This window comes from Maniola jurtina, chromosome 8 (genome assembly GCF_905333055.1).
Source record: "Maniola jurtina chromosome 8, ilManJurt1.1, whole genome shotgun sequence".
NCBI classification, from domain to species: domain Eukaryota; kingdom Metazoa; phylum Arthropoda; class Insecta; order Lepidoptera; family Nymphalidae; genus Maniola; species Maniola jurtina.
Genome location: NC_060036.1, coordinates 9,029,675 through 9,041,911, shown reverse-complemented (window position 1 = coordinate 9,041,911; position 12,237 = coordinate 9,029,675). Strand labels below are relative to the sequence as shown.

The window sequence follows — 12,237 nt, the reverse complement described above, 5'->3', positions numbered from 1 at the left end:
TTAATGCTAGTTTATTTTAATAATTATACTTTATTAAAAAGTAAAATATTATTATCATCATCAAATACTATAAGTTTATTAGGAGCTATAATGTCTCAACTGTGCAAAATTGCGGAAAAATACCCGAGTACGGAACCCTCAGTGCGCGAGTGTGACTCGCACTTGGCCGGTGTTCTTTTCTGACACACACGTTAGGTTAGGTTAGTTTACACATTCCTGGCGGACATTACGAAAGGTAATTAACTCTCGCGGAAATATCGATGTCAGTAGGAAACGGAGATTATCATGGAATTTATACGCGACATTGTCGGTAGACCTTCCTAATTCCTGTGTTCATGGTGAAGGTTGGACCTATTGGAAGTTGTAACAAAACACCTTATCATCCAACACACGAAACGATGTGCGTTGCGCTATTTGTTATTGTGCATGAACATTACACAGTTTGTATGCGTAACTAGGGTGATTATGATTATTATAGGTTTCATTCTGACACTGAGTGCTAGATTTAATTATATTCTAGTGATATTATGAATTATAAAACCCAGTAAGAGTAAATTATAATATGGAATAATGTTCTGATCATAGTAAACTATTACTTATCTAAGATTTATACCCTAAACAGGATTTTTTACAATATACTCATAGGTACCTAAGAGTTACATACAAACAGTACAACAGGGTATAAAATAACTGCGGAAATTCCTTGAATCTAATAACCTTTAATAATTCTATCGTGTAGTTTATTCTATCTTGTAAATTTTTTTAACTATACAATAATTTTAATCTTATTAAAGTATTTTGTTTGTGATAACGATATGCGAAGAGTGGGTATACCGATTTTTTTGCACTTCTCTTTTCGTTGAAATTGCAAATTGTAAAGAGTGGTCAATTTATTTAGTGCTCGTCTTCCATGTCGTTGTCATTAAACATTGTGCCCGGACGAGACAAGGACGCGGCCTTCAGGCCCAAAATGTTGAATTCCTAAAATGTTGAACTCACATAATGTTGAATTTGCATAATGTTGAGTCCTAAAATGTTGAATTTGCAAAATGTTGAATCTCAAAATGTTGAATCTTAAAGGTAAGCTTAAGTCGATTGACAATCTACCGTTTAATTATAATATTACTAGTGAGATTGTAATATCACGGCTTTGACAATATACCTGCGACATATATAAAAGAAAAATATGGTTAATTGATCTATCAACGTACAACTCAAACTACTGGATGGATCGGGCTGACTTTGGCTGCAGATAGCTAAGGACGTAGACAGTAAAATCCGTCCATTTTTATTGAAAATTCAATCCCTAAAGGGTAAATTAGGGGTTTCAAATTTATGTAGTCCACTTGGACAAAGTCGCGGGCATAAGCTAGTGAAACATAAAATAATGTATTTTATTACTAACACAAGAAACTGTTTAATTTCCTTATATTTACAAACGAACTACTACAATGGACTTTGCCTCAAATACTACTACTGACTTTTCATTAATTTGAACACAATACTTGTTTACATAATTATTAAAGGTAACTTGAGATAAAGCACGTGCGACGGTAATAAATTAATAATATATGGTGACAATTGAATGCAGGAGTAAACCCAACTGATGAACGCGGCGCTGTCCGCTTGGATTAAATTTTTCATAATCACTTTGTTTTAGCAGGATAAAGTGTATCCTATATCCATTTCTAGGACGTAAGCTATCGCAGTACCGAATTTCAAGATAGAGTCACTGATTAAGTCGTGAAAAGATAAAAAATAGACACAAACTTCATACTTATAACTAGATGTTACCCATACTCCTTCCGCGTGGATTTAGGTTTTTTAAAAATACTGTGGGAATTGATTTTCTGGGATAAAATATAGCCTATCCGCATCCCTGAGATGCAGGCTATCTCAGTACCAAATATATGATGCTCAGTGACTTCGTCTGTGTGAATTTAAGGTTTTTTAAAAATGCAGTGAGAACTCTTTAATTTTCTGGGATAAACAGCAGGCTATGTCAGTCTCCGGGATACAAACTATCTTTGTACCGAATCAAAATCGGTTAAACGAATGTGCCGTGAAAAGCTAGCAGACAGACATATAGACAGACACTCTTTCGAATTTCTAATAATATTAGAGGGCGGAAATATGGATGACGCCTCATATGCAAACATCTTTCATCAGCATTGAAATGGTAACATTGACGTAAATATTTGTTCCAACGAAACAAAGAGAATAATAATACGCGTACAAAACGTCAACCCATAATATTATTATTGTTATCGGAAATATTATTTTAACCTGAGTGCCAAAAATATCTTAACCGTGATAAATAACATGTTGTTTTTGCGAATATCAAAAGTAGGTAGGTACTGTCCTAAAACCCAACAAATCGAGTATAGCCCAGTAATTTGGTCGTCAAAAAGGGGCTTATCTGGAAAGTTTTCAGAAAGTTATGCAAATTGGTGGTTTTATAGATTTCGATGTGCTCTTTCCGAATTTTTATTTTGCCACCTCGTACCTTTGCCGCTCGCGCCGCCATCTTGGAAAAATGGCGCCCAAAAACAGTTTTTTCACGATAACTTCTTTCCCATTCATTTTACGACAAAAATTGCTATGTAACAATTAAACTAAAGACAATTTCCTACAATTTTTGTAGTCACCTTTTTTTGTGGACTCAATAGTTTCAGTGTACGAGCGCCACAAAGCCCACTCCAACACTCGTTTTGGCTAAATAACTCATTTCCACACCACCATGTGGCTGAGTGAGTGGCGTGATTTTTTTTTATGGTATCTCCAGGAGACGGTAGTCACCTTCAATTTAAGCCATCACTTCGTTCAGAGTATACTAACACTCTTCAGAATTCTGCTCGAGATAAGAGTAAATATACTGCATCGCAGTTTCGATCTCATGTGAATATGGACCTTTTTTTGGGTTTCGAACCCAAAGGATGCCAACGGGACCTTATTACTAAGTCTCCGCTGTCATCCGTCTGTCCGTCCGTCCGTCCGTTTGTTTGTCAGCGGGCTGTATCTCGTGAACCGTAATAGATAAAGAGTTGAAATTTTCACAAAATGTGTATTTCTATTGCCGTTATAACAACAAATAATAAAAATTTCAAAATGGCTGACATGAAAAAAAAAACAAAAAAGCAATGTTATTTCTTGTTTGATGGTACGGAACCCTTCGTGTGCGAGTTGGGCTTGCACTTGACCCATTTTTTTATTTTTTTAGTTTGTAGTGCGAGGTAAAAATTTTCATGCACGAATTGCGATATTGTCTATTGACTGCGACCACATTATAAACATGCTCGATACGCCGAAAAATCGGTCAAGTGCGAGTCCAACTCACATAGGAAGGGTTCCGTACCATAATACAGGAAATAATGCTCTTTTTTATTTTTTTTCATGACGGCCATTTTGAAATTTTTATTATTTGTTATTATAACGGCAATAAAAATACACATTCTGTGAAAATTTCAACTTTCCACCTATTACGGTTCATGAGATACAGCACGCTGACAGACAGACAGACAGACGGACAAGCAAACGGATGACAGCGGAGGCTTAGTAATAAGGTCCCATGGGCATCTTTTGGGTTTAAAACCCAAAAAAAAAGGCTCATATGCACGTGAGATCGAAACTACGATGCAGTATATTTACTCTTATCTCGAGCAGAATTCTGAAGAGTGTTAGTATTCTCTGGTCGAACTGATGGCTTAAATTGAAGGTGACTACCGGCTCCTGGAGATACCATAAAAAAAAATCACGCCACTCACTCTACCACATGGTGGGGTGGAAATGAGTTATTTAGCCAAAACGAGTGTTGGAGTGGGCTTTGTGGCGCTCGTACGCTGAAACTATTTGGTCTACAAAAAAAGGTGACTACACAAATTGTAGGAAATTATCTCTAGTTTAATTGTTACATAGCCATTTTTATCGTGAAATGAGTGGGAAAGAAGTTATCGTGAAAAAACTGTTTTGGGCGCCATTTTTCCAAGATGGCGGCGCGAGCGGCATTGGTACGAGGTGGCAAAATAAAAATTCGGAAAGAGCACATCGAAATCTATAAAACCACCAATTTGCATAACATTCTGAAAACTTTCCATCTCATATTACAGAATTACTGGACTAGTAGTAAAAAATCTTATCAGTACCACAGTGTATAAATCTATCTCTACGACCGAAAGTACCTAATAGTAATAATAATGTCAGTCTATCTTTAATCAGTAAATAAATATTATAGCAACTTACTTATACGAGTATTTATATGTATCATGAAAACAAGGGATTTTATAAAATCACAGGTCAAACCTAATAATTATTATGTACCTACGTACTAGGTGACACCCTCAACTTTTAGAGCGTTAATTTCTGTTTTTTTTTTTTGTTAAGTAATGTAACTCTTTGATTTTCTGGGATATAAAGTACCAATCCTATACGTACTTGTCTTCAGGATACAAGTTCCAAAGAAATTGTTGAGCCTAAAAATGATATACCTAGGTAGGTTTTTTTTGTAGTATTATATTTATAGTATTATATGAATATATTATCCCACCAAAAACATTTCAAGTAAAATGTTGCCAAGACTCACAAGTTTATAATGCTTTCACTGTTAAAAAGTTATGAGATCTCTTGTTTGTTACGTATAATTGAATCACCTAGTCCTGGTTACCTAATAGGCCCTACTATCTACACTCTAGTCTCTACGTGCAAACTACGTAAGAGCAACCGCCGAGTTTCTTGCTGGTTCTTCTCGATAGGAAAGGCATTCCGAACCAGTGGTAGATGCTTTTGACGATTCAAAAGAACTTGTAAAAGTCTAATTGAATAAAATATTTTGATTTTTTTTTTATAGAGAACATGAAAATCTCACCTACGGAACACTATAAAAGTTGTTATAATATTGCGATATTATATGATAGACATTCTGATTACTTAAACAGATGATTATATTATTGGATTTCCGTGTTTATGTTTATTTCGGATAACCATAAATATGTTGACGTCAATACGTTACGTTACGTTCAGGATAGTCTTCCAGTACAGGTAACGGAAGGAACGGCACAAGGATCTGTACTAGGACCTTTGCACTACCTTACTTACGTAAATAGTCTGTCCAACACCATAAAGAAGTGTGAGATCTACCAATTTGCAGACGACACTTGTTTAGTTGCCGCGGCCGACAATATAGAAGAGGCGCTCACGCAACTTCAAGCTGATTTCGACTCGCTGGCAAAATGGTCTCACGACGCTGGGCTGGTGCTCAATGCCAGCAAAACTAAACTGATATACATTAGCACCAGCCACAATAGAAGCTCGTACAAGCCTAAACTAATAGCGCATAATCACCATTGCCTTCATGTGAATACCGCTAAAAATCTGACACCTTGTACCTGTGATGCAATCGACGTAGTTGACAAGCACACCTATCTTGGGCTTGTCATCGACAGTCGACTTAACTGGACAGACCACGTAAACCATGTATGTGACAGGCTTAGAGGGATTTTAGCTAAATTTTCGCTAATAAAATCTAAAATACCATACAAAACTCTCTTATTACTGTACATATCTTTGGCTGAATCAGTTATATCATATGGGTTGTCAAGCTACGGGAGAACATACAAAACTCACCTGGATAAAATATTTGCACTTCAAATACGCATCCTAAAGCAAATAGTTCCAAATAAAATCAAATTAGCTCATAAAGATGATTACCGTAAACTATTTGCTTTCTGCAAAATAATACCAGTACATGAAAAAACAGAACTGACATTATTACTTGAACAATATTTTAATGAAAACTTAAGGAAAGTGCAGACCCCATATTCAGCTCGAAGAATTGACAACCCTAAACTCCTCTTACCTAAATATAACAACTTATATGGAAAAAGAAGATTGAATTACGTCATACCTAACTTAATTAATCAGCTCCCTAAGTCATTAACCGACGTAATAAATCAAAAAAATATAAAAGTTAAATTAAAGGAATACTACCAACAAATTATAATTTCGAAGTATAATAATTAAACTGTATATTATGCAGTTTAATTATTGTACCTATTTAATTTTGTAAATAACGTGCCATAATTATCGAAATATTGAATTTAGAAATAAATATCTACTTGCTACTATAACTAACACTTACTAATATATTAATATCTTAATTCACTAATAATACTAACAACTAAACTTACTTATAATACTTATAATTTGCAAATAATAATACTAACAACTTAACTTACCACTAACATATACTAATATCAAGCAATATTTAGCATCATAATTGATAGTTGAATTACTTGACCTAAACATTGCACTTACACAAAACAAAATCATCCTGTACCAAAGTTATAAATCACACACGAAGTAGTGTTAGTAAGATATCATATTACATGAAGTAGTGTGAGTGAGCGTCAACTGGTTTTACCACGTCTTACGCTATTTGCACCATCCTACCTACCAACTTTTTTTTTATCTACCTACATATATTCATAATTCTTATTGATAACCCATATTTAGCCTAATGTTAGTTTATAAGTTTAGTAGTAAGTACTAGTAGAAATTGTTATACTAGATTAAATTATTGTTACGTGCACTACACATTGTCGACCACACCTATAACAGGTGTGCGGAAAAACTGATCAAGTTTATGTACACACCTGTTTTGTAAAATTTGTAAAAAATTGTTCCTAAATAAATAAATTATTATTATTATCTATATAACTTACTCTCACGCCCGGTTACAAAATAGATATATATATAAAAGCCAAAGGGAATATAATATACTTACATACATAAAAATAAATAAACCTACATATACATTTACATAAATACATATTTGTACCGGGCGGAGGATTACGCCCCGGCAGGGGAGACCAAACGGCCGGGGGTCAGGGCGACAGGTTGAGAAAGCGGCGGACTATCCTAGCCGAGTCTAGCAAGACCGCTTTTTGCATCCTGGCTGCGAGCGAACTGCCACGGAACCCCAGTCGCCTCAGATGGTGAGCGAGGCTGACTGGGATCAACCCGTTTGCAGATATGACGATTGGGATGATTTCAGTGGACCCCACATGCCACATGTCGGAAACCTCGTGAGCCAGATCAAGATACTTGCGTTTTTTCTCCGTCTCAGCTCTCACGAGGTTCTCGTCATATGGAATGGTGATGTCCACCAAAAACACCCTCGACTGTGCTCGGTCCACCACCACGATGTCAGGCTTATTCGCTAGAATAGTCCTGTCCGTGATGATGGACCGGTCCCAATAGAGCCGGACTCCGTCGCGCTCGAGTACCGGCACCGGTGTGTACCTGTAATACGGCAGCCTCTCATCCAGGAGACCGTACTTCAGAGCAAGCTCTTGGTGAAGGATTTTGGCTGCTTGGTTGTGTCTGTGCAGATACTCAGTGTTGGCAAGCGCCGAACATCCCGAAAGCACATGTCTGAGTGACTCACCGGGATGGCGACAAGCTCGACAGATGTCGTGAGTGCCATCCTTCAGAATGTATTTTCGGTAGTTCCGCGTCTTGACCACCTGATCTTGTATCGCACAGACAAACCCTTCGGTTTCCCCGAAGAGGTCACCAAAGCGCAGCCATTGCACGGACGCTTTTTTATCTACGTGTGGCTCATTAAGAGCTTTAAAAAAGCGTCCGTGCAACTCCTTCTCCTTCCATACGGTCTCCCGGTCAGAGGTGCTAAGTACCACCGGTTTCTGCCACTCGGTTTTGGCTAAGGATAGTGGAGTGAGTCCTTTATCACATTCTATGACCTCTCTATGCATGGGGGACCCCCTCATCGTCTCAAAGTAGGTTCTGAGATTGGATATCTCCCGGTTATGCATGGTCTTGACGCTTAATACGCCTCGACCTCCACACTTCCGGGGGATATACAATCTCATCACAGACGATTTTGGATGGTGCATGCGATAGAGAGTCATAGTCGTGCGGACTTTTCTGTCCAGGGTGTCAAGTTCGGTCTGAGTCCAACTGAGCACGCCAAAGGTGTACATGAGGACGGGCATAACCCAGCCGTTATAAGCTCGGACCTTATTGGCGCCTGACAAATAACTTTTACAGATTTTTGTCAGACGGCCAAAAAAGGCCTCGCAAACAGACTGTTTCATGTCCGCCTCTTTTACACCTAGGGATTGTGACATGCCCAGATACCGGTATGACTCAGCTTCAGAGAGGGTCTTAATGTTGGTTGGCTCGAGACTAATCTCGGCCGAATGAGTAACCTGTCCCCTCTCCACATGTATGACCGCACACTTGTCCAGTCCAAGCTCCATCCTGATGGAATTGCTGAACTCAGTGGTGATGTTCAGCAGCTCCTTCAGGCGGGTGGCATTGGGTGCCAGCAGTTTGAGGTCATCCATGTACAGAAGGTGAGGTACTTTTGTCCCTCCTCTCCGAAACTGAAAGCCTGTCCCCGAGCCCTCCAGCAGGGTGCTAAGCGGGTTCAGAGACAGGCAAAACCATAGCGGGCTCAGACAATCACCCTGGAAGATACCCCGCCCTATCCTTATCCGGTCATCGGCAGCCGCCAACCGCTCACCATGGAGACACAGGATCGTGCTCCACTGCCCCATGCATGCCTCAAGGAAGTCTCGAACTGCACTGTCAACTTTGTACAGCTCAAGGACCCTCAAGAGCCATGAATGAGGCACCGAGTCGAATGCCTTTTTGTAGTCGATCCAGGCGGCGGAGAAATTCCGACGGTTGCGCTTGACCAGTTGGCCCGCAACGGAGTCGATGAGAAGGAGCTCCTTAGTACCACGACCACCGCCCCGACATCCGTTCTGAGCCCCAGACATGATGTTATTCTCGTCTATGTGACGGGAGATCTTGAGGCTCAGAACGGACGTCAGTGTCTTATAGATGGTAGTAAGACACGTTATGGGACGATACTTAGCCGGATCGGTGGTATCGGTGGACTTTGGAGCTAGGTGAGTGACCCCGGTAGTGAAAAGGCTCGGGAGCGCCCTCTGCTCGAGAGCCTCTTGGAATTGTCGAGCCAAGGTCGCATGGCAAACCGAAAAACCTTTCAGCCAGTAGTGATGCAGTCCGTCGGGTCCCGGGCTTTTCCAGTTCGGGGCCCGCCTTACTGCACCAGCTACATCCTCCGCAGAGATGGCGACCGGGTTCATCGGTTCTATTCTGGCACATGCTTCCTCTACCGCCGCAATCCAAGGGCCCTCCTCATGCTCCACCTCTCTCGACCACACCCCCCGCCAGAAAGCGACTAGGTCGGCCGGGTCCGGTCGCTGAGAGGTAGAGCAGACTGCTGGGCACTCCAGTCTTTTGTAGAACCTTTTCTGATCACTCGAGAAGAGACGATTTTGCTGAAATCGCTCAACTCTTGCCGAGTATCGTCGGATGCGGTTCCCCCATGCAGCGATTTTCTGCTTCAGGTCGTCGATGCGCTCTGTTAGCTTTTGCGCAATATCGGGCTGGTCCAACCTGACCCCACACCCGTTAAACGCAACTCTAACAGATCGCACAATCCTTGGCCTAGTGTTGCCCGACCTGAAGCTTTGCAGTCTGCCAATGAGGACTCTGGCAAGAGTGATACGGTGTTCTATTCTCTTCTTCCAGGCCGGTTCCGCGCTGCGCCTTGTGGCAGCAGCACGCCCCAGTCCCGGAGTCTTGGCACCGATGAATCGGTGTACGGCTAGCGCCGCTCCGAAGAGAATAGAAGCCGTATCACCCAGGCCAGTGCTGCTCTCCAGATGTTGTGGCAGCATTTTGTTTATGGCCTCAATGACATCCCGCGTCGCTACATTTAGTGTAAGTCGGGAGAGCCGCGGACGATTCTCTAGAGGAGCGCTCCGGATTTCAGAAATCGCCTCTTCTAGAATCCCTCTCATCCGCTCTATATCAAGGGAGACTGTTCCCTCAGTGTCTTCCTCCACAGGCAAATCTTGTGACGTGGTAATTGTCTCCTCGCGGACAGGCGCCGCCTGGGAGACGATTTGCTCTGCGGTAGGTGCTGAGACTTCCGGGACAGCCTCACGTCGTAATCGTTCGAGCTCGGTAGCGTTGAAGATGTTAGAACGCTGAATATACCGAGCCCGGTCTGCCAGGTTTTGTTCCGTGACAGTTAAGTTCGGCTCGAGCAGCAGGAACTCGCGGTACATTGCCGCTCGGTAGCCAGTCCGTCCGGTTTCCCCTCCTGTCGCCCTGTAGTACGCACGCATGACATTCTCGTTCATGAGAGAAGTCCAGCGCATGCGGCGTACACCACCAGCGGCGGGCGCCGAAGATTGGGCCCTGGTGGACCCTGTCGGAGCCAAGCCATCTGGTGGGGATGATGGATATGTCGACCGGCTAGGTGGCAGCGCCGGTCGACTGGTGGCACTGGCGGCCCGCATGCTGCCACGCCCAGCGCCAGCTCCAGGCGCGCCCTGGCGACCCCCAGGCAGCGGCCCTATTCGCTCATTCCTTTTTCCGTTATCCATCATATAAAAGGGGGGGGGGGGCGAGTGGCGGCTACATCACTCGGGGTCCACTCAGGTCCCCGAGGAGGCTGTTTGCGGCCAGCGCGCCGAGCCTTGGGGAACTTGGATGTTGATCAGTTCCCCAGTTCCCTTAGTCGCCTCTTACGACACCCACGGGATGAGAGGGGGTGGCAACATTCTACTCTGCCGGTGCCACACGGCAAATTATTATTATTATTATTATTATTATTAATAGCCTAAATGTTCTAGTAAGTGGAACAACTACAAAATACACGCACAGTTTCGTAGAATCAACATATAGATATCCAACTCGTAGTCTTTTATTATTGAAATAATAGGTAGGTAGGTATATTTTATTCAAATTTTCGTTTACCTAACAAAGTTCATTTTTTTGCTTATGAAATTGCCCGCGACTGCGTTTGCGTGGACTTAGATTTTTTTAAATCGTGTGGTAATTCTTTGATGTTTCGAGATAAAAAATAACCTAACTATAGGTATCCATGCAAAATATCTCGTCGACCTAACAACAACCAATAAAAAAAGATTCTTTGTATTTTAGGAGTGATTCTCAGACGTATTGCATTTTATCATTGCCATTAATGAAATTTTTTGTACTTAATGAGTATGAATGATTGCAGATATAATAGAAAACTTTCCAGCTTTAGTGGCTAATCTGTAGAAGTCATAGCAGTGAACAGGGGTGTCTCCTATAATTGGTAGAGTAAACTCGAAACTAAGTTATACGAGAAGTTACATTCACTTCAAATAGCACCTTGTGGGTTGTACATTTAAATTTTATTGCCGTTCGTATCGCAATAAGAATTACTTATTATTTCAGAATACAGCACAAGGTTCCGTATCTACAATTGAAATGTTTCAGTAAACAACAAGACGCAATGCCGCGCGGAATTTCACACGATATAATCCAGAGGTGCGATTTACTAGAGTTGGTGATGTCGCGCACTGGTTACCATGGGGACCAGTCTTGCTTTTAGTAATTCAACAGCGCCTGCTTTTGATCTGATTGTCAGTAATAATGAATATCCATTTCTTTATAAACTTACTAGCTGACCTGCTCGGGCTTGGCTTGAATGGTGAGTTAATCCCTTTCGACGTAGAATCTCTAAAAATTGTGAAACACATATACCTATTTACAAGGAACCAAAAGCTTAATTTGCTATAATCCGCCAAACCAACGAAATCTGTATGGTACGCAGCAGCACACAAATTCCAACATCACTCGACGCACGATTCGTCCCGACACCGGAGCATCCTCGGGAGATGTAGAGCTTACAATGTCTAATTGCAAAGTAAATATCCGCAAAATAACGCCTACTTCTATAATACATACTTATTTCGTCATTTTAATCAACAGCCTAAATATCAATTTTCATCGATCAGACTTGAAAAATAAAGTACTTTCGTAACGTAAAAATGCAAGTTTGTATTTGCATACTTTATTTAACCATATTAAGGGTGGAATATCCAAAAAAATTTCTTAGTGAATACCTATGTCTGTCTGTTCGCTTTTCACGGCCCATCCATTTACCCGATTTTGACGAAATTTTGGAAAGCATCCCGGAAAAAGCCCGGAGATAGACATAGATGACATGATATTTTTATCCCGGAAAATCAAAGAGTTTCCACAGGATTTTAAAAAAAACCTAAATCTACGCGAACGAAGTCGCGAGTATCATCTAGTTAATAAAGGTTTGTATAGTTTGTATAAAAATATTTTATTAATTTCATTACAAATAGGTATTTCTTTTAGTTGAGGCGCTGTTTTAACGAG

The 12,237-nt window shown here is 41.0% G+C and overlaps 1 protein-coding gene across 5 annotated transcripts in view; it reads right to left on the bottom strand.

The window, feature by feature from the left end:
* Window positions 1-12,237, bottom strand: part of LOC123867596 — a 249,170-nt gene that overhangs the window by 106,670 nt on the left and 130,263 nt on the right. The window lies entirely within an intron of this gene.